The sequence below is a fragment of the Equus quagga genome, chromosome 5 (genome assembly GCF_021613505.1).
Source record: "Equus quagga isolate Etosha38 chromosome 5, UCLA_HA_Equagga_1.0, whole genome shotgun sequence".
Lineage (NCBI taxonomy): Eukaryota > Metazoa > Chordata > Mammalia > Perissodactyla > Equidae > Equus > Equus quagga.
In genome coordinates, this window is record NC_060271.1 from 62951525 (window position 1) to 62979073 (window position 27549).

At 47.7% G+C, this 27549-nt stretch overlaps 1 long non-coding RNA gene across 5 annotated transcripts in view; it reads right to left on the bottom strand.

Annotated features, from left to right (window-relative positions):
- LOC124240289 (uncharacterized) overlaps positions 1-27549 on the bottom strand; it is a 189368-nt gene that overhangs the window by 118280 nt on the left and 43539 nt on the right. For 4 of the 5 annotated variants that reach the window (XR_006888826.1, XR_006888827.1, XR_006888830.1 and 1 more), the window contains exon 2: positions 10933-11148. This is a non-coding gene — a long non-coding RNA (uncharacterized LOC124240289). The remainder of the gene's footprint in view (positions 1-10932; positions 11149-27549) is intronic. The other variant, XR_006888829.1, reaches the window with a different exon arrangement.

Sequence of the window (27549 nt, forward strand, 5' to 3'; positions counted from 1 at the left end):
AAAAAATTAAAAAAAAAAAAAAAAAACTCAAGCTGAAGAGACACATTTAAAAAATAAATAAATAAATAAATAAATAAATACTTTCAAATGAAGCAAGATGGAGTCGGGGGGGAGATAGCCTTAACCACAGGCCACTAAACTTCTCACAAATATTTTATTAACACAATCCTCAAACTTACCAGTCTCAACAAACTTTGCATCGGTTGACATTCTTATCAACTGTGAAGGATAAGGGTTGGGAAATGAATGAAATTTCCATTCTTTAGTATTTCCCTGATGCCCCTCTCCCCATTGTTGGCTTTGGGAGTTGGCTGTTTGCAGAGATACTGGCACATGTGGAACAGGTTGCTAGCCGTCAGGCCAGCTCAGGCCTCCCAGAACTAAACCTCTAAATGAATTGCAGAGGACTGAAGACCTGGAGCGATGCTTTTCTGCAGAGCAGACTCGTATGTGTGCATGTTCCTAACATTAAAACAAGTAATGTCCCCAGAGGACAGGAAGGGGGTGCTTTACAAGCAAAGATAAGCTATGATTAGAAGTACACGGTCCGTCAGATAAAGACGCCACACACACAACTTGGATTTTAGCCGATTCTTTGATTTATTCTGAAGGGAAAAAAGAGGAGAGAAGAATGGGGACCGAGAGTGATACGCGTTGACTTCCCAGGAGCTGGCTCTCTGAACACGCTTTGTCGTTTGTTTCAATCACATCTTTTGAAAAGATGCTGTGATTTGTTTCATCTTCTCTGCCCCTTCCTCTCCTCTTCCTCCGTCTTTTAAGAAGGCAGGGAGAAACTGTCTTAAAAACCCTATCAATACCATCCTATATCTTAGAAGATTTGAGATATTTCTTCTCGATGTCCTCAGCTTACCCTCCAATGGGAGCGTTATTTGAAAGCAGCTCCTCTGGCATCCAATGGAGCAGACACACAGGCTGTAGGCATAAGCAGTGGGGAGAGGGAGAGCTGTTCTGAGGCTGGGTCGTTTTCAGGGCTTAAGAACCCTCAAGGACGTGCCATCATCTGCCACGAGGCTGATGAGACTCCATCACGACTCAGCCTGAAGACGGTTTCTTTTTCCCTCCAACTGTTTCAAAGCGTGATACGGACTGTGTGTATTTGACAGCACCTCCGTGAGGCTTGAAAGCCAAAAAGTCAGATCTTCCTTTAACAGTTAAGGAAATTATAGGGCAGAGGTCAAACGACACTTTCCAGTGAAAAGCACATGCTGAATCCACATCTTCCTTGTTCTGGCTGGTTCCCTGTCATTGTTCTCATTTATAAAGTATTCTTGCACAATCCACTGGCAGAGGCAGTGTTTGTCAACAAAGGCAGCTCTGCCAGCCCCCTGCCTGGAGAGAGAAAGATAGCACCCTGGATATTAGAAGTGTGTCTTCAGGGTCACTCTGTGCCAGGATTTCAGGTGCCCTCTTTGCTTCCGTTACAATATCTAAGAAGTTACGACAAGTGGAAGTGGCTCGAGACGGTGAGCGTAGGACCAGAGTCCACAGGGACTGGGTCGAGGGGCTTTCTAATTAGAAACAACAAACTGGAGTTTGGATAGCTTGTTTTTCTTGTCTCAGAAACCTTCTACAGAATGACTTCCCTCCCTCTATTGTTTTTGTAAGTTTTGCTATTTTTGAGTTGGTATATTTACACATTTTAAAGGCTTTTTTTCATAAATTAAAATAAGTGATTTTTTTTTGGTGGCCAACTCTCCTGGAGCCGAGTTCAGAAGCAGGATAATGAGAGTTTCAATCACGCACAGGACTGACAATTAGCTAATAAAAATCCCTTTTTTTTCCCTATTTCCTCAAAAGTCAGTTCTCAGAAAAACAACTCATTTACTGTATGTACCCGGTTTACCAGCAAGGTTAAAAGTTCAGGAAAAGAAAGACACCAAAATATTTACCTTAAAGCAAATCAGTGTTCGAATACGGCGGCATCTGGCCCGGCCGATGCAGGATCGGGCTGTGTCACGCTTGTCGCATGCAGAGGAAGCGGGCCGTGCAGGCTGGCCCACGTCTCTCCGGCTCTCTCTCTGCCACTTTGTCCCCCCGGAGGCTGCTGTCTCTGCTACCCCTGCTTTCCAGATCTTTTCTTCCTTTCGATAGTTTATATTTTATGGTTAAGGTCGTTAGGACCTCATTGAAGTATTTTTACTGATGGCATGTTTTTACTACTTCTCGATACATTTATTTAGAGAGAAGCTCAATTTTTATAAATTAAAATAACAGTGATGCTAGCCACCACTGACTGAGTCTGCGCTTTGCTCCAGGTGTTGTGCTGAGCACTTTCCTACGTTACTGCAAATGTCCTCGCGTGCCAGCGTAGGAGCGTTCGTCTCCCTACTCGGTGGACTCGGACGCCGAGGCTGGAGAGAGCAGACAACGTGCCAGAGACCGTGCGGACCAGAACCAGGTCGCGTCCGACCCAGTTCTGTAGTTTATGGAGTCGCCATTTCTGCAGCCCTAAAGGAAGTGCCCAGCTCGGAAAAAGGTCCTCAGAAATCCTTCCCTGGTTCATTCTTGCCTCAGGAAGAGACAGGTCAAGATAAGTCAGGTGGCCCTTAGCTGCCATGAATGAGTGCTCGTCCAGAGGGGACAGCAGGAGAGGGCCAGGGCAGGAGGCCCTGGGGGCAGTGGGTCAGGGGCCCAAGGCTCTGGGGCCAAGTGGGCTACCCTCACCTGTGGCAGCATCTTGTGTCGGAGTAGATCTGTGCAGAAATAGGCTGTGACCGAGAGCAGGGCCCCAGCCTGGCTGGGCATGGCCACCTCTGCAGTCTGTCCTGGAGAAGGCGTTGTTGGGAATGCCAGCAGGGGACACATCACTCCTCTGACACCGACACAAGATGTGAAACGGAGCCAGAACACTCCTCGAGTGCCTCTATGTCAGTGAGCTGGGCAGAAGGAAGGGGCTTCCGGTCAGGTGGCATTGCCCTGGGCACATCTTTCCTAGGGCCTTACTGTGCGCCAGGCACTAGCGGGGCATCGGCAGTGTGACCCAGTCCTGCCCTCAAGGGCTCCGGGTGAGGTGGCTCAGGATCTGCACTCACCCAGCCCCAACCATCGATGCCACTGCTCAGAGTGACTTCCCCAGAGACTCCAGCAGGCTGCCCCTCCTGGGGGGCAGAATGGGTTCCCTTCTGGAGGTGCCATGTGGAGCTCTGCACGGGTCTGCAAACAACCCCCAGGACATGTACATCTGCTCTCCCTCACACGCTCAAGAAGCACGCCCTCACATCCCTCCACAGACAAACACACCCTCCACTACCTGCACACACCACAGACAGCCACACACACACCTGCACACAGCACACACACTCACATGCCCACACCCACCTGCCCACATACACATGCAAACACACCCACATGCACAGACACACATCACAGACACACACACCTGCACACAGCACACACACTCACATGTCCACACCCGCCTGCCCACATACACATGCAAACACGCCAGACACCCACACACATCACAGACACACATCACAGACATACACACATACAACAAACACCCCCCATACACACACCTGTACACACTACACACATCCACATGCACACACCCATATGCCCACAAACACACCAGACACCCCCACACACACATACACACATCACAGACACCCCCACACACACATACACACATCACAGACACCCCCACACACACCTGCACACACTACATACATTCACATACACACACACAACACAGACACACATACACACATGTAACACAGGTATGCACACATACATATCACAGACTCCCCCACATTTCCCCACACCAGAGACACAGAGACCCACACACACATAGTGACCACGTTCATACCCACACATACACACGTGCTCAGGCACCACAGACACCCACACTCAGCCACACACAAAGTACACATACCATATATCCACACTCTGAACACACACTATGAGCTATAGACACCTACACCCACACCACACGTACCATACCCACATCCAGCCACATACACACCATGTATGTACACACCACACGCACCACACGCAGCAACACTTGCACCCATCCATCCACAGACCACACCCACATGCACACACCCACACCACATACACAGGTACCACCGACTCCCACGCTCACATCCATCCACACCCCACACACACCATACCACAGCACACACAACACACAGAGGCACAAATGCACACAAACACACACACCATAGACACACCACAGATACACACCACCCATATGCATGTAGGCATCCCCACATGTACCGCATGTGCACTCACACAGAACCCACATGACCATGTCACACACCCACATATACCACACACACACACATGCGTGCACACACTCATTCTCACTCCCCCATTGTTGACTTGACTTATTCCACGGCAGCCCTGCCAGAACCACAGGTGAGCTGCCAAACGCCCTTCCTTCTTAGAGATGACGGTGGTGTGAAGGGGTCAGGGTTTGTAAAGCAGCTTCTTGGGGAAATAACAAAACAGATATAAGGTGACCTCAAGATAGAGTGACCACACAGTTCACTTCCAAACCAGGACATGTCTGAGTAAAAGCCAGAGTCAAAAGCAATTATTGGACATTAATTGATTTCTAATAGGCATGAATGGGACTGTCGTGGGCAAACGGGGGCACACGGCCACCTCACCCACAGGGACCAGGGACAATAATTACAGAGGAGTGTTCTCCTGCATAATGGACCGAGAGTAGGTAAGGGTTGGAGGGGTCATATTAATAGTTTTTGATGGTATATTTCCCTTATGTTTGCTTTTTCTCCTCAAACGGCAGCAACAACCCCTTCTACTGGAGTAACTCATTCCATGGTTTCCTAGCCCATTCTTCTTCTCTGTCTCGTTGATTCCCCAGCGGCCGCACGGTTAGCTGAGGAGGGAGCCCTGCCTGGGGCCCCCGGGAGCCTCTGTGGAACTGATTTCCCCACCCCCCAACCAGCTCCTCAGAAGCATAAAGACCAAACTCACTTTACCAACATCGTTCACCACCTAGTTCACCACCTACGTAAGGCAGGCACACGCGGGGCTGGGAGGTGAAAGGTGTTACCACAGAGGTCTGACCTCAGGGGCCCAGAGCGCAGAGCTAACAGCTGTGCTCACCAGTCTCGCTGGGCCTGGTTGAGATGCAGATTCTGGTGCCAAGGGGCCGGGGGACCTCTGCCTTTGTGACCTACCAACTGCACTTTGAGTAGCTGGCACTTTCCAGAAAACAGAGTCTGTCCACATCCCTGCCCTCTCCGAGGATCGTCACACCACCCTGGCGGGAGCAGGGCTGACACAGCTGTCGGCGGTCACCGTGGAGAGGCCTCAGGTGCCCCTACATCCGCCTGCTGTTCTGCTGCAGAAGAAGGGGAACCGAGGACTTGGCACCATCATTTGACTGTCACTCACCCCCTGTTTTCACTTACGCTCTGGTATCTTCCTTCCAACTGTCACTTATCATTCACAGTCCTTTTTAAGGAATAATGGCATTTGCTTTTACATATTTATAAAATACAAGCAGGCAGCATGAGAGAGAGATGGGCTGTGGCCTGGATTTGAATCCAGGATGCAACACTACATGACTGGTTTTGTGATTTGGAGCAAATTAAAACTCAGTTTTCTTAACTGAAAAAAAAGGATAATAATTCTACCTCTGGGGCCTGTGATGAGGACGGGAAACAATGTTGTGAAACGCCAAAAGTTGTATCGGGAGCAAACTAGGGCCTCAGCTGGTAGCTGGGATTATTCTAAAGGTGCACACTTATTAATCCACATACTTAGGTAATCAGTGCTGAAAACACAGCACTTGCAGACCTGGAGAGAGCGAGGCAGGGACACTAGGCTAAGGGGGAGGGTGTGGAATGGCTGTGCCCCGTTCCAGCCACGGGGACTCAGAACAGCTTTTGAGATCCCACTAAGTCGTGTAAAAAGAGAAGCAGACCATGATTACAGAAGTGAAAGCATAAGGCATAGGTAGACCTCCAAGAGGTCATCCAAATCTTGTATTCGGAGACCTCAGTCCTCCCCAGACGCTTGTGAGTCAAGGCGAGACATTCCCCAGGTTGACTCCCTTCTCCTGGATAAAAGCAGAGGTAACTCAAAAGTCCTTCAGTATTAAGAAGACATTGAAATCTAGAAATTTCAAGTAGAGCTGTTTGTCAGAAAGCCTCAGCAAAGATCGTGTCGCAGCTCGCCCAGACTATGAAACCCTCACTGCTTTTGATAACTGAGTCAAAGAACCCAACATGGGGATTCACGTGAACCAAGCCAGGCCCAGCTGTTTCGATTACAGTGCATTTCTGAGCCCGAGGCTCACACGTGGAGCAGGGGAAGAAAGAGGGTTGCTCCCACTAAGGTTTCATCACCACGGGACTTGTTTTCTCTTGCTGGCATGTCAGATGAAAAGGGAACATGTGAACCAAACAGCATGAGGTGGGAGCTACCAGAAGCCCGTGTGGGGAGCCCACGTGTGACCACCTCAGCCTGGGCATGTGCACAGAGCTCTTAACTCAAGCATGCCTTTGCTGTGCTCGAAGCTTGTGCAGATCTAACTTCTGAGCACCTTGCAAACATCTTAGAGACGTTGGAGGGAAAGGGAGAGGGTCTAGAAGGCTGGGAACAAGCAAATATCACCACCGTTTTCCAAAGGAATGGGTTCTAAAAACTCCAGAAGGGCAGACTGACCCCAATTTCCGGGCAAACCCGGAAGACGTATTGGGCGAGGCTCACAAGCATTTGGGAAGAAAGTGGTGGTCTCGAAGAGGCAACACAAGTTCTCTAAGAGAAAGTCATTCCATGCTAACCTCATTTCCTGTTTTGACGAGCTTCACCAGAACAGTCGATTAGGGGAATGCCCCAGAAAGTGTGTCTTGCTTTCAGTAAAGCATCTGAAAACCTCTCATTGTATCCTATGTACATAAGGCACAAAAGATGGCCCAGATGACGGCAAGAGTCAGAAAATTCACAGCTGGTAGGACAAACATCCCAAAGAGGGCCACTCGTGGCATCGTGTCAGTCCTGCTCCCTCTACTCCCACTTCGGCTGCTGGAGACGGCCAGGCTGGCCAGGGCCCCCAGGAGATCTCAGGTGGAAAGACTATTCACTGCTTTCTCCCCACAAAATGATTCTCTGCAGCTCAACACATAGAGAAGGTTGAGGACTACAAGGTGACCGTGTTGGTCTGTGGCTGGTTTTGCACCAGTTATGTCCTTTGGTGGGAAGTAGGAGTGTTCCCATGGAGAGCCACAGGGCCCTGTCCTGTGTTCTGTCTCACTCACCATTTTAAAAATAACTTGGAGGGAGACACTGAAGGCATATTTGTCAAATTTGCAAATCACACCAAGCTCTGAGGAAAAAATGGCCTCAAAGAATGAACTCTCAAGAGTTAGAAGGCTGGGACGAGACAAGACAGAACAGAGTGGAGCCCTGTGTTTCTTTTAAAAACGCAGTCCACTGTAGGAGTACAATATCGCCTCAGTACGTTTGACTCTAGTTATGCTACTACGGACTGGGGTGTGGCGAGAGATGATAAAACACTCCAGTCTTCACCTTTCCTTTTCAATTCTTTCCATAATATTGCGCTCTCTCTTGGGGTGTTAGACGGGCGCTAAAACCCCTTCCCTTCTTCTGTTTCTGGCCTTGTTGTGAGGACAAAATAAGTCAGAGGTGGTAAAGTGCTCTGAAAAAGGGAAAGCTCTGAAATTCAAAATAGTATGATTATTTGTCGTAAGGTGCTTTCCCTCCAAAAAAAGAAAAAAAAAAAATCTGTGAGAGATAAGCAGAAAATGATTCAGCTTTGGCTTCTGTTTCTCCAGCTCTCACCCCAAACTGGCTGAGCTTGCTGAGCGGCCTCAATGAGCCCATCTCAAGAGCCCCAACCCCTCCCACGTTCCAAATCCCTCCTCTGGCCATTTGCTTTCCCGAAGGCTCTCCCTGGAAGGCCTGCTCTCCACTGTCCCAAATTCTGGGATTACAGTAATTAAATAATCATACAGAAAGCTCCCTCGCCAGGCCTGCGTCTTCAAAGATGCAAACGGAGTGAATGGCCAGCGTGAATGCCACGTGGCTTGGGTCAGGGCCTTAGATTTCTGCGATATTTTAAATTCTTTTCAATCCTACCGTGCAGCACTTTGAAAGCATGTCACTCTCATTTTGCGCGAGCCCTGGCTTAAAAGGTGGATGAAAAATATGCTGCAGGCCCAAGACGGGAGAGCAGACCTTAGTCAAGGGAACAGACAGAGAATTACCTTAGACATCTTTCAGGTTCAGTGTCATTTCACTTGGCGGTTACAGGCATCAGAGGGCCCCCAGACTGAGTTGTCTGGTAGAACTTTCTATGATAATACATGTATTCTGTATCTGCACTGTTCAATATGGCAGCCACAAGTCACATGTGGGTATTTACATTTAAATTAATTAAAATAAAAAGAAATTAAAAATTTAGTTCCTCAGTCACACCAGTCACATTTTACAATTTCAATAGACACAAGTGGCTAGTGGCTACCATATTGGACAGTATAGCCCTAGACCAACAGCTGTCAACCTTGGCTCCACGATAGAATTACCTGGGGAGTTTAAAAATACTGATGCCTGCCTCCCACCCCAAGTTCTGGTGTGATTATTCCCGGTGGAGCCCGGGCATTGGATTTTTGAAGACTCCTGGGTAATTCTAATGTCTGGGTGGGGCTCAGAGCCACTGCTCCAACCACCTAGAATCGCGTGTTGAATTTCCTTTTGCTCCTTCTCCTGTCATCCTTGTGAGCTAATTATCCTGCAAACACTGGATGAGCTATTTCTGCTTCTCCTTGAGCCTATGACTTCCCTCTTTTCCAGGTCATAAATACCCTAGTGGGTTAGTCTCTGGGACACAGTTTAGTTCTGCTCAAACACACAGGGGAGGGGTGACCAGGTGGGGGCAAATGTTCTTCCCAACGGGATCCCTTTGTACCAGGGCAGGGGTATGCCCGGAGGGGCTGCCTTAGATCAGTGTGAGCACCCCATAGGCACGTCCACAAACCCACAACTGGGCCTAGACTCCTTGCACTCTCCAAGGCTTTTGTCTCTGCTGTTCTTGACATCCTTCTGCACTGCCTTCTCCTTTTCTAGAAGCCAGAGAAAAAGAGCCAGCAGGGGGATGGGTGCATAAAAGAATCTCAGTGCAGGGTAGGATGTTTGGAAGCATTTCATCTGGTCTTAGTGTTCTGCTGAGGAAAGTTGCGTCCAGAGGAGTCGGGTGACTTGCCGAGGCAAGAGTTGGCAGAACGAGGATGAGAGCCCTGTACACCACACGCCCCACTGAGGACACATCCCTCCACTACATGGCTGCCTTTAATCTTCTAGGAACACACGCAAATAAAATTTCACTGAAGGACCTTTATTAGCACGGCAAAGTTTGGTTTCAGATGGGACTCTGATTATCCAGGTAGCAGATAGTTCGCGATTGACCCTTTCTGCTGGGCGATGTCCTGGTGGAAGGCCTGTGTCCTCACCTGGGCTGCTCCATTTACCTCCTTACCTCATCAGAGGGAAATGGACTCATGACTTCCTCATCCACCTAACAGTTGTCAGAGTACTGGGCTGCTCAGCATCACAGTGTTGTCATGAGAAGTAATAAGATAATGGATCCAATCAACACATAATTACTGAGTGGAGTACCAGGTGCTGGGCACACACCGGGGGATGAGACAGACTTTATAGAGCTGGAATTTGGGGGTCAGGTGAAAAGCAGATGGCTAATTAGTAAACGAACAATCAGGATAATTGTTGATACTGGCAAGTTCCATGAAGAAAATAAAATAGAGTCATGGGGTAGAGAGAAACGGTGCGGTGGAGGGGTCTTCTCGGAACACAGTGGTCAGAGAGCGCTCCCTGAGAAGGGGACGTTCGGGCTGAGACCCGGAGATGCATCACGGTGTGCACCATGCCAGGCACGTAGTGGGTTTTGAGATTATTGTCATGGCCCTAATGATAAATTAATTCTGAGAAGTGTGAAACTGTACAACAGGTCATTTTAAATTTTTCTTGGATGTCTGCTCAGCTTGAAAGGGAAGAGTGACAGGAAGCACTGGAAGGCAACTACTAATGGCCTCTTTGGCCAGGTCCCCAGGAGGGTCAAATTTCCTACTCAGGGGTGGGGAAGAGAGTGAGACTCCACAGAAGGACTGCTTTGACGTTTACCCACTTTAAGGAATGTTTAGTTGCCAATTCCATGGGTTCGGATTTGAAGAGTGGATTTACGAAATCGGGGCATCTAAATGAAACGACCGTGCCATCCATTCATGAAGAACCGCACGGCACTTGTCTACATTTCAGGAGCGAAGCCCCAGCAAGGCCCACACATACTAGGCACAAGGCACTGGGAAGCAGGGGCGGAGTTGACCCCACCCACTGCCTTGTCTCCAGAACCTGGCCCATAGCGCACCCCAAAAGAACCTGTGCGGAATGAAGAAGTGAATGGGCAACTGATGTGTGGAGGGAAGGAAAGAGCAGCTGAGAAGACCGAGGTCTCCAGTAGAAAGCTCAGGTTGGTGACGATTTTGAGATCACCATTTGGAGGCCATGATCAGAGTGGGTGTGGAAAGAGACTTCCAAATGTCTTCCAGTGTTTTCTCTTAAATGTCAATATGCCATTACTGACCCAGTACCAGGTGCTGGGGACAGACTGGGAGGTCTTCTAGAGGTCTTCTAGAGGGGGAGAAGGAAAAGCAGGGCAAGCAAGGCTGAGTAATAAGAGATTCAAGTTCAACACTCTTCTAAAGATGTCATCATGACCAGTGGGGTTATGGCAGGGCTTACTTGTGGTCCTGTAGAAATTAATCTCAAAGGCCATTTGGTATCCTTTAAATTAGTGTTTAAATATAGCTAATAACAAACAATTCATTTTTCTTTAGTTTTGCTTTTAATGGAGGAAAAGGGATTAAGACACATAGAGACTCGCCAGATAAATAGGAAACCGACCAGACTAGACCACGACCTCAATATCGCAGACACATCATCAGCGAATGCGGAGGCCCTTGGAGTCCACGGCAGCTAGAATCAGGTCCCAGGGCAAAGCTGTCACCTGCCTTCCAGCAGCCGACAGCAGGTAGAGGTGCTGGAGTCCTGATTTTTCTACGTCTGTGTCATTTTCGATCAAGTGTGTCATAGAGCTTCCTGTTTCATCTCCCAGTTATTCTGAAACAAAAACACGCATGAAAAACACAGGTCACTGCCAACCGCACTGAGAGACGTCACTCTAGTACATGGAAACCGAAAAGGGAAAGATAGATGGTAAACGCCATGGGAAGCCGGGGGATCAAATTTATCAGCATCTATTCAAATAGCGATAATCAACAAAAATTGCGGGTGGTGATGAGGAGCAGGGCGTCCGTTTAAAAATAATTGAGAAGAGACTGAAAAGGCAGATGTTCCCAGAAGCCCACTGCCTGCTTACGGACAAGCGGCAGCCAGCTCTGGCCCTCTGATCAGGGTCTGTTCCTGAGGCTCGCTGAGGCTCTTTCCTTACTGCTCCTGTTGGCCTCGCTGAAGGGTCACACCGGACTTTCAGGACAAGCCTGGTGTTTGCCCAGGTCAACCCAGAGCACCCCTCCCCAAGGGTCCAAAGAGACTTGAGAGAGGTCACTGTGGAATTGCAGCCCAGTGAGGAGGGACAAGGAAGACAGTGGCTGAAGCTCAGGTCCCCTCTCCTCTTCCCATCCCAGGAGAGCTGGCCTCTCAGGTACATCAAAGCATCACGAGCAGACAAGCTTGTTCTGAACAGGCCCAGAGAGGTGGAGGGAAGGACTGACGAGAAGGGAGGCCCCCGACCAAGCAAAGGCCCTGAGGTCAGCACAGGGCTCAGAACAGCTCCAAAGACTAGGAGTCTATTAAAAATTTCTTTGTCGCTTGAGACTGGTACAGTTTGGCTTCCAAGCAGCACATTGTCTGCAGAAGCTCAATCCTCAATTCTCCCAAATAAGTGAAAAGATAATTCCAAAGACAGACAGAGAGACACGCTGATTCAGAAAAACGGATGGCGTCATCTCCCTCAAAGACCGTAGACCTACAAGCCGGCTTTGTGATTAAATCTGCTGCTCAGACGCTCAGAGGAGGAAGAGAGGGCCAGAGACAGCACAGCCATGGGAGGGAGGTCGGAGGGAGGTCGGACGCAGGCCTGCCCACTGTTTCCAGCGATGTTCTCTGACCAGGCGCTAGCGATGGGCAGAGAAAGGACGGGCTCTGCCCATGACTAGTCAGGGCTTCCTTGGGTACCCTGCCATCCCCTCCACATGCAACCTGCCCAAGAAGCAACCCTGAGTTCACCAGAGATACCAGCTGCCCCTGCCCCTCCCCATCTCCTGACTTTTGACAACCGCAGAAAAGGAGAGGGATGCATGATTTTGGAAAAGCTCCATCCGTCCCCTAGAGATGCATTCACAATGCACAGTCGTGTACAGAAGACCCTGCAAAGTTAGGAAATAAAGAGAGCCATTTAAATTAGTCTATTGTGCGCTTCCCAAACACATCTGGAGCAGATCCCTTTTTACCCACTAGCCTTTGCTGGCAGAGTTCTGTTGAGTCACAGGGAGCAAAGCTTCTCTTACACCCAAAGTCCCTGCTGTCCGGACACTCACGTGGCAGTTGCGATGTCTGTATTTATTTCTTGAGATTCTGTATTGTTTTTCCTCAGTATCTTTCCCCTCGTGTCCTGTCCATAGGAGTGAGCTGATTCACATAAACTCCTGCAGCCTTTGTTTTTTCTCCAAAGCCTCCTTTGCTAGCAGCAGTGAAATGCCGGGCTTTCTGAGGGACGACCAACCTGGCTCTGTGGTATCTGACATTCTGGGAGAATGAGTGCCCAGATGAGTCTGTTGGGAAAACCAGCTTCCTGATTTGTGTCCTATGAGCTAGCATTTTCTAACGTGAGTTAAAATCGGGAGTCTGGGCCCAAGATTTCATACGCAGTGCCTTCCTGGGTGAGCAAAGAGAAACAGGAACTAAGAAATGCATCAGTGGCCGGCATGGGTGGAAGGGGAAACCTGGTTCCTTTAATGTCACCACTGAGGTAGAGAGGTGCCTTAGGGACCTGTCCTTCTCTCCAGTGACCCCTCTTCTGAGTGGGCTGAAAAGGCAAAGAGCTACAGCCCAGGCAGGCCTCAGGATGGAACACCCGACCATGTGGCCTTTGACCGAAAGCACAGAGCGAGAGGCGGCAGGGCCTCACAGATCACCTACTCAACCCTCATTTTACAGGCCCACAGAAGGAGGAAGTCCACAGTCTTCCTAAGGTCACCCTGGAAGGGACGCTGCTGGGACTGAGGCCTGGGTCTCTCCTCTCTGGTCCCTAGATCCTAAATTCCAACTTTCCACTGTGAGGCCGGAGCCAGCTTGTGTGGGAGCTTTTGCATAGAAAAGTCAAAGCTCTAGTGACTCCACGTTGGCCTGGCTGTCTGGTCATCACTGAAGAAACCCAAGGTAGCCTATCCAGGAACTTTAACAGGCTTGTCTCTAATTCAGAGCCGATCACACATATGGCTTCCCATGTGCGAGTGGACACTGGGAGTGGGTGGAGACCCCGGCGCCGCCCCTGTGTTGGGACAGTCCTAGAGGAGCCTCTGGTGACATGGTACTCTTTTACTCTTACTCCCAGCTTGCTTAGCTACGCTGTTCCCGCACGTCTTCGGGATTCAGGGTGCCCCCATTAGGTCTCCTCACTGTGGGGACACAACTTGGCTTTCCCTCGGACCTGAGGGACGGCCTCAGGGTCACCCACATCACACTGTGAAGACAAGCCCTCATCAAGGACTTGAAATGAACCCCGGGCAACCTTCTGGATGCTCCCGGAGCTACCTCCCAAATCATGCCCTTTCTGTTCCTAATGGCAGAGGAAAGGCTAGTAGCGTGGACACTGAGAAGAGGAGAGAAACAGTAGCTCAGACACCCACCCCCAGACTGGATGGTTCACCAGTCAGAGCGTTTTACCCCTTGATTCAATCCAGGCCTCTTCTTCGAGGGCAGTAAGTCCCGGGGCAGGCAGACAGCGAAGACCACAAGCCTCCATGTGCTGTGACACCCACGGCGCTGCCAGTACCTCACTGCTGAAAGGCCAAACTGGAGGCCCAGCCCCCCACGTGCCAAACACACATTTGAAGCTGTTCTGCACCGAGGTCTTTGTCAACGCTTGGGACAGTCATGAGCCAGGCACTCACGTCCTGTTTGTGTTGACTCACATCGGATTCTGACAGTGTTGGAAGCCCACTTCTTGAGATTTTGAAACAGTTGTCCAGGAGGATAAGGTATGCTCAGCAACACCAAGGTGTTTAGCTGTTAGGAGTTCACTGTTTTTCTTCCTTAGAACGTTGAAATCTGGAAGGCACACTCAAGAAATGTTCATTGCTCGTCACAGACCAATTTTAGGGATAAGGGATACGGGTCCCTTGTGTAAATTATTAGGTTTTTGTGGCGCCAGAGATGTCAGGGCAGGGGAGAGAGGAACATACGCTGGAGGGGTCCCCTTCCCTTGCTTCTGAAGGAGGCTCCCATTTTTAGAGCCGCCACGGAACTCTGAGCAGACTTAGAACCTGCCCTGAGGGGACCTCCCCTGAAAGCAGTTTTTGCGAAGTGCTCCACGCATCATTACAGACCTACAGGTGGTTCAGAAAGACTCCGTGTCCTTCAACAACCCTGTCAGCAGAGTTCGAGCCTGTCCCGGGGGGAGAGAACACACGCAGCAACCATTTATTGAGCGCATCCCATATGCCAGATACTGCTGCTGACGCGCGCTCTCCCTTTAGCACCGCATCGGCCCTCACAGGTTGGTGCCATAGGACCATCTCTCTCCCCTGGGAGGCAAGGGGAGTTCAACAACTCACTGGTACATGGCAGGGCCCAGCTGCCACTCCAGCATCCTGATATGACGTTCTGCCACCCTCTGGGATGAACAGGAGCTCATGGGGGATTCAAACACCCTGACCCTCTGAGGATCCTGGAGGTCTGCCCACATTTTGGTACAGAAAGGTACCTATTAAACCCCTCCCTCCGTTTGTGCTAAAGGTAGACACAGAGACAAGGCTGGGCGCCCTGAGGGCTGGCCCTCACTGGATTATTTCCTGGTCCAGTCATGCCACCCCCTCACCTTGGCCACTTTCTCTATCCATAAGATAAAACCCATTTTTCAAAGAACTAAACTTCAGAAACGTTTTAGTAGATCTATAGTCTGGTTGACATTGTGAAAGGCCAAAATTACAGGTAACCTTGCCATATAGTTACTAAGAGCTGCCAGGGGCCTTCTGAAAGGCTGTTTTGACCTCTAAGGTTCTGCTAGGACACATGAAGGAAACCTCAGCATCAGAGGAAAGTGGAGATAACCAACAGGCTCCACCAGACATCATCTCTTAGGTATTCCAATCATTCAGGGCCCACAGCTCTAAGCGTGCTTCTCAACGTGGGCCTCTGGGCATCACCTGAGAATTTGTAAGAAATGCAAATTCTCAGGCCCCACCCAGACCTTCTAAATGGGTAACTCTGGGGGTGAAGCCCAGAATGTCTGTTTTTATAAGCCCCCAGGTGATTCAGACGCCTGCGGGAGAATCACCAGTGGTGAGTGACACCCGCTCCTGGTGACGCTCTTGGACATGGGGCCAAGGGTTCGGCTCCTAGTGATCATGGGTGACTGCAGACGGGCCAGTTTAGTCAATTGCACCCAAGCTCTCCGCCAGACGGCTGTCTCCTGAGATACCCACAGCGGGAGGAAAGAGCAAGAAGCCATCTGAGACTTCCCACATGTCTTTCTGGGGAGACCTGAGGAGACACGTTGGCACGATTCATCGATCGCTACGCTGCTGCTCATCTGCTCAGCCGGGCTGAGCTGGGGATGCCAGCCCTGTGCCACCACCGATTTCTCCTCGTCATCCCACTTCTCTCCCAGCCACGCGTCACACTCCCTCACCGTGGCCTTCCTCTCCCCTCCTCTCAGGCTCCTTTGCCTGAGGAGAGTCCTTGAGCCATGACGGCTATTGGTATTTCTCTCAAATAGAAGAATGGGAAATGCTTTCACCAGCTTGGGCCTCCTGACTGCCACCCTGGCAGGAGACGTGGGAACAAAGCTTCAGAGCTCTGCTTACACCAACATGTGACAGTGCACCGGGGGAGCGCCAGCAAAATGTCACAACCGGACAGGTAGGAGGCAACATACAATGAGGCCCCCCAAAAAGTTAAAAAAAATAGTTTGTTTATCATTTTAAAAAAACTAACCTCATACAGGAAGTATGAGAAGAAGAAGAAGAAGAAAAAAAAAAAACACGAACCCCGGCTACGACGACACCGAAAGTGGCAGAGCTGGAAGTGCACACATTTGGTACAGATGAAATGAGTGTTCCTCAGTTTCCATCTTCCACTTTGTAGGGGTGGTGGGAACAGCTCGGGCAGGGCACGGGGTGAGGGGGGGGCCTTACAAACGGTGGGGACAGAACAAAGAAGGGGACTGTGAGTCACGAGGCACAGCCTTGCCAGACGCAGGGCAGTGTGCATGGTGGGACCACGTTCCGTTCAGGGCCCTCCCTGCAGGTGTGGCTGTCGCAGCCAGACTTGGAGAAGAAGACACCTAAAATGGAAACTGCCATCCGAGACCATCCCACGCACCCGCCTCTCCTGTCCCACGTTCTGCCCTCTTGTGTGTTTCAGGTGAAGACACAGGAGTTCCCAGGTCCTGATCGCCTCCCCTGGAGCCCCTTCCAGAAGGGGGGCTGCACCACCCTGAGAGCAGTCAGCTAGGGAGATGCCACCATCACAGGCCTTCCAACCAAGCCAGGGGCCTCGCAGACCTTCAGCTCAAGCCCGAACTGGCCCGACTTGCTCTGGTTTGATGGACACTGATGTGAGACCACCCGAGGCCAACTGGAGCCAAGTCAGATGCCTAACACAGAGCCATCTGCTATCTCTGAAATGTGGCTCAACTGGATTTTTAAAAATGAGCACCCGGGACTCACAACGTCCACCTCAGAATTAGAATGAGGAAAAAGAGGGAGACTGAAGAACGTTTCCTCTTTCACAGCACCAACCAGTAGGAGGGTAAGAAATAGCAATCCTCCCACCCCATCATAAAAAATAAATCCAAACACTATAAAACGTGTGCACGTTGGAAACATATCAACAAAAAGGATTTCAAGTCATTACTATCGCTGTCAAAGAAAGCCATTGGTCTTAAAAAAAGAAAGAAAGAAAGACAGAAAGAAAAAGAAAAAACTCTGCACACCAAAATCTCAAAATAGAACCAAAACCTGCAAATCATACTCCAGAGTCTGTCATGAACCCATGTTTTAGCACGCTGTTGAAAAGGTTAATAATTTTCCTACCGAAACTGAATGTGGGTTGTGAAAGAACATTAAAATGAAGAAAATTTCCCCGTGGCTGCTATTTTATTATCACCAAAGCCATCAAGTTTCAGTTTGAGTTATTTGTATTTATTTGTGAAAACAAAGATTATATAAGTAGAAATATAAACCTCATTTAATTATTACCCTGGAGTGTCTGATTTTTAAGACAAAAAAAATGAGACCATCACATACATGCTCGAGACATGAGGAGCCAAAACAACCGAGGAGAGAGGATGCTGTTATCTTGTTCTATCACTTGAAAAAGTGTATTGTCTCGTCTAAAACATTAATATTTGTTTACAGTCTGTGAAGATAATACGAGAGTCAACGTGTACTTTTAGTTGTTGAAATTTTTGTCAACTGTTTGCTCAGGTAGAGAGCTGTTTCAAACTGCAAACTGTAATTTTTGTTTGAGACTTGCAAAAATGTAGTAACAGCCACACAATTCAATGTGGAAGACTTGAAAAAAAAAAAGGGAATTTAAGTGCTGCTTTGAAAGATCAAACTATGAGCTTTGAGACAGTTACAACCACGTGGAGCCTGGATGGAACGTGGGTTTAGGTGCAAAGCTGGGTTTTAACTCAAATGTGTCTCAGATGTTAGGTGAGCAGCCTGCCTTCTGAAGTTTTGAAAGAAATCCACTAGATGAAATGGTTAATCAAAATCTACTGGTGAGCAAAAACTTCTCTTCACGTACTTCCAGCACAACATAAACAGCAGAATGAAAAAAATAACATGCAAAAAGACCTTTAGTGGTCTCACATCACCGAACAAACTGTTTTTCTACCTATTTTGTATTGCTGGCTTTTGTTATCAGCCCAATCGGCAAATTGTGGCCAATTTTGTCATGGTTTAAGCAGACATTTTGTTCCCAAACTGCTTTCAACATTTTAGCTACCAAATACAGTTTATGAGAAATTGAACAAGCCACAACACAAACAGAAAAGGTACCTATTCTTGCTCAATTAACCCCTTTTCAAGGCTAAAATGACACACACACATACACACAAATTAGAAAAAAAGAATTCTAGTAAATTCAAATTCTGAAACAACCTAATCAGTCTTTCCTGGAAAAAAGAGTAATTAATGATTAACCTACCGACTGGATTTTTGAAACCAACTACAGGACATTCCCCAGTTCTGACCACCATGACACCAGGAAACTTGCTTTTAAGGACACAACATGTAATTTTTATTTTATATACACTGTGCACATGAAATATTGTTTGAACATGCAGAGCAAAATTCTAAAGGAGTCGATTGAATTATTCTGAGGTCAAACAATCGGTTAAGTAGTTATTTACTACTGAAAATAAATGACACCCACGTAGTTCATCTTATATATTAATATTGAAACCAAATGGCAGTCGTATACCGCAAATCATTTCATAAAAAAATAATGAAACTAGTTAAAATGAAAACACAGGAGTTTTATTTTATGAAACATTAAAATTTAAGATCAAAATGATAGAAAGCTGACACGGCTTTTTAAAATTTGTTTTTGCTTAATTACAACAACAAATTGCAAATGAAAAAAGAGTGAAAGAATCCTTGCTCAAAATGCAAGAATTACTACTTGGAAGCAAAAGCAGAATTTCAGACAGAAGACCGAAGAAAACTCTCCTGTTTGCAATTCTACCTCACAGTTGAAGGCATAGCAATATGTACAACATTTTTAGCCTTTTAAAATACCAGCATGCCCACACACTATCTCAGATTAAACCAAGGAGAAAATGACACATTCTGAAACCATTTTCTAAAGCTTCTTTTCCTGATAACACTCAGGCGCTTACAATCAAATTAATGAGTTTCTAAAAAGCCCAAACAACTCTCCATAAAGAGACAGAATTGTTCACAACAGCCTGCAGACATTTCTAGATTTTGCAGGCAATACCTAGAGCATTAATCCATACCATTTACATTTAGAAAAGCTAAGCTGTTTTTAACATCTCTATTAGAAAGAAATACTAGTCAGTGCTTTGGCTAATTAAATTGAGGAACAGTTTGAAAAACACCAGTAGACTCAGCCCAGGATTCCCCTGATTTCAAACAATTTAAAAATTAGTTAATTCTTTTCCCCCACATTCTTTGCACAAATATGTATTCTCATAATCTAGTCATACTTGAAAAATCTTGAATAGTAAAGAAAGGAATAAGAAGAGAATAAGAAGTCATCATTTCTTCTGAAAGTGAATTTCTTCCTAAAACAGAGACCAACAAATAAACAGTGAAAAGAACTAAAAACAAATAACAGAAGTCAGGAAGAACACTGAAAATATATTTTGATTGACAGAAAACCCAGCATGGGGAATTTTAAATCATTGAGAAGGATAGACTCATCTGTGGTCAGCTGGAAACATTCTCGGGGAGAGGCAGGCATTGCTCTGGATAAACTTGACCTGGTGACAGTATCAATGTAAGAACAACTTCTATCCAAGATACTGTGTTGTGCTGTTTAATAGCAGACCTAAAAACATGTGGTTCAGAATTTATACTGCATGTTTCTGTGCTCCAACTCCTTTCACGTTATGGAACTGTTCTGACACTTTGAAGCAAGTAGTCTGACTTACGTAAGACAATAGCATTTAAAAACAAACAAGAAAATCTTGAATGAACACTACAGTTAAAGATGACAGGGAATAAGAAGACTATGGTCATCACCTGCATTTGTTCCTTTAAGACATTTTCCGTATGAGTATTTCAGCCTACACTATCTGCCCTTACCCTCATCCAGCATAATCGAACTTCACATTTAGAAAAAGCCTGACCTTCACTGAGACTTGTCACTCTTAAACCACACATATCCCCTTCCCCCGACGTAAGCCTTGGGAAATGATGGTGATTTTAGTCATCTGGAAAGAGTGAAGCATGACATGGTCTTAAAGCACTTTCTTCAGAACCGTTGTCATTTTAACTCTGTTTTTACCACAACTAAAAAGGCCGTGCTCACGGAACAAATTCAAGCTCACCCTCAATTGTATCTGTCACCTGGGAATTTCTGAAGAGCGGTGTGGCACAGGACAAAAGCTTTCATTGAAGAAATATTCAGAGCATTAAAAAAAAAAATCCCTCTTTTTTTGCAAGTATATAAATCAAAATGTGAACTCTTCCATGGTAAAAACTAATGTTTCCAGCACACTCACTTCACATGCAACCAGCTAACTTATTCTTCCTCTTTTTTCACAAAATGCATTTATTAACCCCAAGATTTTAAAATACCATTGTTTTATTTAGAGGCATTCCTAAGTATAAATAAAATAGAGTTTTCCCTCCATTTACCAGATACAGCTTTTTACTTGAAGCCAATCTGTCATGTCTGAACCAATGACAATTTTGTTAAAGAAATCTGCTTTAAGGGTTAGGGCAGATACAACTGTAAAATTAAAGACCAAGCTTTTTTTTTTTTTTTTTTTTAAAGCAAATAATAATTTTCCAAAATCTAGAAATAACTGTAACTGGGTAAAACAAAAAAAAGGCAGACAGACAAGGGTGAGAGAAGCCTAGAAACTCAGAATTCTTGCCCTAGAAGCAAGGATCTCTCCCATTTCATTTTCTATTTTTCACAAAGAAAAATTAAATAGCATTCTAGTCACAAAATTAAATATGTAACAAGCGTAAGAAATTTCTAATATATTAAATACTGATATATCTAAGTGAACACAGAAACATGAATTGTGTTTTTTGTTGTTATGAACCCAACCTACTGTGGTGGTGGCATGGTAAGTAGACAATGATCAGACAGGGGATCTGTACCAACGAAGACAGGATGATTTGGGTTGGAAACTCAGGTTGGAGTGTAATCATTCTCCTCTGTCAGGCTCTGTTAGCACAATTAAAAAGCATTGTGGATACCTCTGGACCATGAAGAGAGTAGTATATTTCTGAGTCTATAAAACCTTTCATTGATGTTGGCTTAAAAGCTGTTTAGCTGGGAGTAGGATGCCAACCAATCTCTTTATCAAAGCCAGCTGAAAACAAAACTGAGAGAAACAGCTTGTGGTTTCACAAAAATGTATTTACATGAAGTATATTTTAAAGGGAGTTCGATAATTAGGTACGATGTCATCTGTGATGTGCGGTGGATTTGACATTTAAAGATGTCAGAGGTTGTCAGATTTATCTCCAGTCTATACTTAGTTTGGAAGTAACCACTTCTGTGAGCAGATCTTGTTTTGTTGATTTCCAGCCTAGAAATCTGAGAAGATTTAACTCTTGTTTACTCAACACAAAGCCTCTCCATGTCCTCTCACTTCCTTACCTAAGATCTACTAAAAAGAAAGTGGAGCCGTGGGTGACAAGTGGAATATAAGCCCACTTTCACACCGAGGCATGAGGACGGTGTCAGAGGCGGGCAAACCACCGTGAACAGAGAAGCGAGGGAGAGAGTTATTGATAAGCCTGGCGTTTCCTGAAATAGAGAGGGGTCTGAAGCCTTTAGCCCACACTTCACTATGACTTGCCTTGGAAAGACCGTTCTGATAAGACGGGTTTTCCTTCACTTAACACTTAAAATTGTTGACGATGAGGAAAACCCGAGTGACACCAAACCGTGAAAGCTGCCTCGACAGAAGTCACAGCAAAGGAGAGTCAAAGATTCTGGATAAACGTCTGCCTGCAGGTCTCTTCAACCAGGAGCCTGGCTCAGGAGTTTAGAGGGTCTGTTCAGCAACCAAGAATTCATGCTTCATATTTTATCGAGAGACGGGTAAGTGAACCACCACCACTTGAACTCTCAGAAGAATGATGTTTGGTGAGTGTGTTAGTCACTCATTCACTCTTTTCCAAATGTCACTTTCCACCTTGCCTAATTTGCTGGGAATGGAAATTAAGCTCGAAGACAAATTCAGCTCAAGACAAGCCGTAGCAGACTCAAGTGAAATCACCACTCTGCAGCCAGCAGCACCCCTGAACCACAGAACCTCATGCCTGGGACCGCACAGATCTCTCAAACAGAAAGGGAAATGGTCGTTCAAGTTGTATGAGAAAAAGGCACATTCAGAAAGGCACCCCGTTCCTACGACCCTTCTACCCGAATTTGAATTTCGGGGGTCGAGGGGTATCGGCCCCAGGACACGAAGGCTAGGGCTCCTTGCAGCTGGCAGCACAGTTTTCAGAAGGTTACAGAAAAAACAGTTTTACAAAACTGCACCACTCATCAGTGACTTTCCATAGTTGGTTGTAAAAAGGGCTTCTCCCCAAACCCAACTCTTTCATTGTTAATCATTTTGTTAAAAAAAAAAAAAAAATGTAGCATAAAAATCTGTCCATGTAGGTTGCCGTTCAACAGCAGGAGAGCCAGGCCAGAGGAAATCCCCAGCGGGGCTTCTGACAGCAGCTAGAAAAGGAAGCAGCACAGGGCCCGGGGAACCGGCAGAGGACAAGCATGATGCCACCTATGAACTAACTGCTCGGCGACTGTCATATTAGTGGGAAACAGCAACTGTGATTGATTTTATAAACTGGAAGACATCTGGGCTTCATGTATCAAGAGCTCTCTTCCCCTTGTCTGTGCTGTGGCACTGATTGGTGAAGTTCCTGAAGCCAGCGCAGGAATACCAGGAAAGGTGGTCTCCAAGGAGGAGTGGGATGACGGGGTTTCCCTCTCCCCGGGCATGAAGGAGCTCTGCTTCTAGATTCTGAGAGGCCCCGTTCTGGCCGCTCCTTTGAACCCCAGACTGAGGTTCTGAGCCAGTGTGTGGAGGTCCCAGAGACAGCTGATCAGCAAATTTGCTTTATGGATCGGTTTTGAGAAGGATAAATAAAGAGAACGGAGTTACAGGACAGCACTAAAGCACTTCTGAGGGAACGAATCCAGAATGGCCATGCTAGCCTGCAAAGCAAAATGTGGAATCTTCCATTTCAGCAAGTCAAAGGGACTTCCCACAGGGCCGGGACCTCCTTCCCACCTGCCCACGGCCACGGGCAGAGACAAGAAGCCAGGAAGGTGACACGCTCTGCCTCGCGTGTCCTCCCTCCGTGGCTGCCTTTGTTGTTGACACTGTTCCCACTGCGTTTATTAGGCGACACTGCTTGCAAAGCTTTCTTTCTCCTGCTGCCTGTTGCTAGGGAATGAGTCTTAATCACTTCAAGAGAACAACAGCAGCCACAAGCCTCACTTGGCAGGGAGCAAGCAGAAATGTCTCAGTTTGGTGACAAAGTAGAAATAATCCTTAAAAACATCCTCATTTACATTTTCCCTCAGAAGGACGGCAACATCCGCCCCGTTGTGAAATGTGTGTTTTCTTCATCTCGATCTTGGGGTTGGTGCCTTGGGAAAGGGTCTCACGTCTGTCCTGAACGTCTGTTCCTTGTCGCCATGCCCTAGGTGAGTGTGTGCTCTTAGAATAGCTTGACTGTGGATCTCACTCAGTTGTAAGGTTTTATTTACTTTTTTCTTTTTTTTTTTTTCTTGGAGAGAAAAGCAAACCACATCGTCAAAGCATTTAGAAACACAAACCAAAGGAAGCCGGGTTTCCAGGCTCTAAGCAAATGCTATTTACCCACAATTTATTTCCAAGAAGTAACTTGGAAACCATTGTCACTTTTCATCGGGATTCGTTTAGAAGCACAATGTCAGAGTTGTACCAGTTACCTATATTTGCTTCTTGCCAGTGATGAGCAAACAGCAACCTCTGTCCTCAAACCCAGACTCACCTCGATTTGATTCTCGGGATGTGGCTCCCCTACCCTTTCATGTGCCTTCCGTGGGGGTGGCCAGAGCTGGCCCCTGCTGGTCGCTGTGACTCAGAAGCTGGTGGAGATGGAGTGAGCTGTTCTCTCGCTAGACGTTACCACCCGCACTACACAGAAGTCCAAATGTCACTTTGTGGTTTGAAGGCACCTCCTTTACCTCTCCCTAGGAGGATGGACCTTGTCACCAGGCAACATGTAGGCCTCGTGCTTCAAGCTTCCTTCAAGTAGTCGAGTCCCGCGTGTCGAGACGGGCTCCACCAGGCTCTCGGGGTGAGGGGGTAGGGCTTCCTGCATCCCCTCCCAGCACAGTGTTTGGTTCAGGGTTGGCACTGGGTGAGGATCTGCTGAATGGTCTCACGAACGGCGGATGGATGCGGCTTGTCAGGTAGCGTGAGCTTTCTTCCTAGCTTGGAACTCAACTACAGTTCCAGGGCTGACACCGATTGGTACCACGAGATGAACAAGACTGACAACTACCATTCACTGAGGTACTATCCTGGGCATGTTGTGCAAATTATCGAGTTTGCCCACCCCTCTCAGGCAAATACTCTTATTACCCTCACTTAGAGAGAAGGAAGCCAGCAGAAGGGTGGTTAACTTGTTGCAGGTGACAGTAAGTGAAGAGTTGGGGAGGGACTTCAGACACCTGCTGGCCCAGCCCATCTTCTCGCCTTCTTACCCCACCACCTTCACTGCCACTTAAGCCAGTGGCCACCACCCCACAGCCCACAGAGCCCCTTCCACAGAGGCTGTTGGTCCATGTGTCCGTGCACCTGGCTGGAATGTGACTTCTCCAGGACAGACCCCATGGCCGGCTGACCCTGTCTCGCCAGCACCCAGCATCCTGGCTGGAGCACCAGGGACACTGCACACGTGTTTATAGGACACACGTATGAGAAGTGGTTTGCCATCTCCTGCCCACGAGGCCCTCTAAAACAAAGAGGAAACTGTCTTCAGTATTGGGTGTCTGAGCCTATGCTAACAGCAAAAGTCAGTGGACCCAGAGAAGGCTCATTGCTTCCACCATGTGCCTCAGTGAGCTTCAGGTCTCCATCTGTTACATGGAGCTCCTTATGGAGGGGCTGAGCCTGCTGCCCCGTGGTGAGAATCAAGGATGGATCCAGCTTGCTCTATCAGTGGCAGAACGCGCTCTAGGGAGAAGGTGGGACTTACTCACTGGAAAGTCACAAGGAAGACCCGCTGGATGTAGCACAGAGGGAGTCTGGCTCCTGGTGTCTACTCACCAGGTTGCTCACTCTACCACATTTCCCAACCATGCCTTGGACTCGGCATTATCCTACGGAAATGCCTTTTTGGAGTCATCCCTGAATAGTAATTTATTAGTTACTTCCTTCATTTACCGTTCCACAGTCTGTCTAAGTGGCCAGCACGTGCCAGGAGGAAGCCTTTCACTTCATGCAGACTCAAATAAAAATCTTTTCAAAAATTGCCCTGTTAATCATGCTGGTAGGACCTTGAAATAAAACAGAAAAGAAAAACTACACAAAGGTTGTTTATCCGATTAAATAACATTTATCTTTGGAGGTTTGTGTGTGCATCATCTTCATCAGCAAGATGAAGCTAGAACATGGCTGGCACACCTAACCCAATGATCTGCTGAAAATTCTCATGGGCAGAGATCAAGAACAACATGAACAGGGCCTCCTTGATCAAAGGTGGCTCTTGGCAGTCAGGAGGAGCCGCCTGTCATGCTGGGTCTGTCCTAAGGGGCAATAACTCTTTGCCGTAGGGAGGCTGGGTGTGGTAGAGGAAACAAAAGCTTCAGTGCCAAGGAAGGCATCCAACGTGTTTTTCACAGAAATTAGAAGCTTATTAGTTGAATTATTCCAATGCCATTTTTATTTCCCCTTTGTCTTTGCAAGGCGTCTCCCAGGTCACCCGGGCTTTTGTAGATATGGTTTCATCTGATCTTCGAAACGGCACAGAGAGGCAGGCAGAGCAGGGAGACTCATTTATTTGTTTATTTAACAGACGAAGGTTTTTACAAACAGAAAGGCCCAGGGAAGTGGCTGCTTGGACAAGTCACAGTGAGAGGACCCAGGGCCCGGCCTCCTGATTCCCACATCCTTGTCCTCCGGCCTCCCAGGGCTGTCCTAGTGGTGCTGCCTGGGTTATTGGGGGAGGTCTTGCCCTATAAAATACACAGAGGCCTCAGGGCAGAAGAGGAAGTGGGTGCAGCGTTGGGTTTGAGGCCAAGGAGCTGGCTGCTAGCATGGCGTCCTGACTAAGTTCTAAGGCTCTGTCTGTCTGGGCTAGTGTTGAAGTCCCTACGAGCGGCACTGTGCTTGGCACGTAGTAGGCACTCACTCCACACATGTGAATCCAATTCACACTCCTGTATGCTAAGCGGGGCCCAAGACCATATATCCCTGGGGATCTAAAGAGACACACCAAAATAATACCAACCTACCCACAGAGACCGGGAAAGGACTGGTAAAGTAATTCACACACTAATAAAAATGATACACCTTTAAACACACACACACACATGTGGGTACCACTCCCCCATAGTGTCACAGCATCAGATGAACCAGCCAAACTCTGGATGCTGAGAGCAGACAACTTTGTGCAGCAGGAACGCAAGGAAAGACAAAAGGGCAGAGCTTTCCTCCCCTACCCTGGGAAAGGCATGACGGGGCCAAGTCCACTTTAGACTCCCCACCCCAAGGGTCCCCCCACAGACCCCTCCCACCCCATGCCTGCTCCAACTCTAAAGCTAGCCAGCGCCTCCTTTCCTTCCGCCACCCCACCCTCTCCCACTCTCTCCCGCCCCCTGCCATTCCCTGGGAAGACTGGGAGGTGGACTATGGGCACCGGGCCGCTGAGCTCAGCCTCGTGGACGAGTGGCTAACACACTCCCGGAAGAGGCTTGCGTGTGTGAATCAAAGTCTAATAGCAGGACTGCAGGCCTCATTGTGGGCAAATTGTGGGGGTGGGAGGATAGGAAACATGATGTTTGGAGACGGGCTTATCCCACCAGCCGGCGGCTCACAAGATTTCTCCCCAGAGAGCCCTCGGACTGTTTCTCCTTAACCAGGGTCTTCTCGTGCTTGGCCGCAGTCCCACTTTGGGGGAGAAGACAGCCGTGGTCACCGAGAAGGCCACTGGGCCCCAGGTGGCACCCCGTCTCGGACCACCCAGGGCATCGTGGCTTTTCTATTCCTTCCAGCTGTGGGTGTTCTGTCTCATCTCGTTCTCCGGGCGGCCTAACACTGACCACATAACAAATGGGGGAGGGGGGCGGTCCTCTCTGAGTCACTCCACAACTGGAAAAATAGAAGTTGTGCTTCTGTATTTGCCGCTTACCTTGGCATCTTTTCTTCCAGTAGACTAATATATTCAGAGATGGTGTCATGTTTAATTCATGTCTTTTTTTTTAAGAAAAAATATGTTAAAATATCTTTTTTTTAAAAAGCACTTTATATATGTTGTTAAAGAAAAATAGAAAAGAGGAGATGAGGACCCAGAAGGAAAGGCAAGAGGGAAAGAGAAGAAAGAGGAGAAGAAG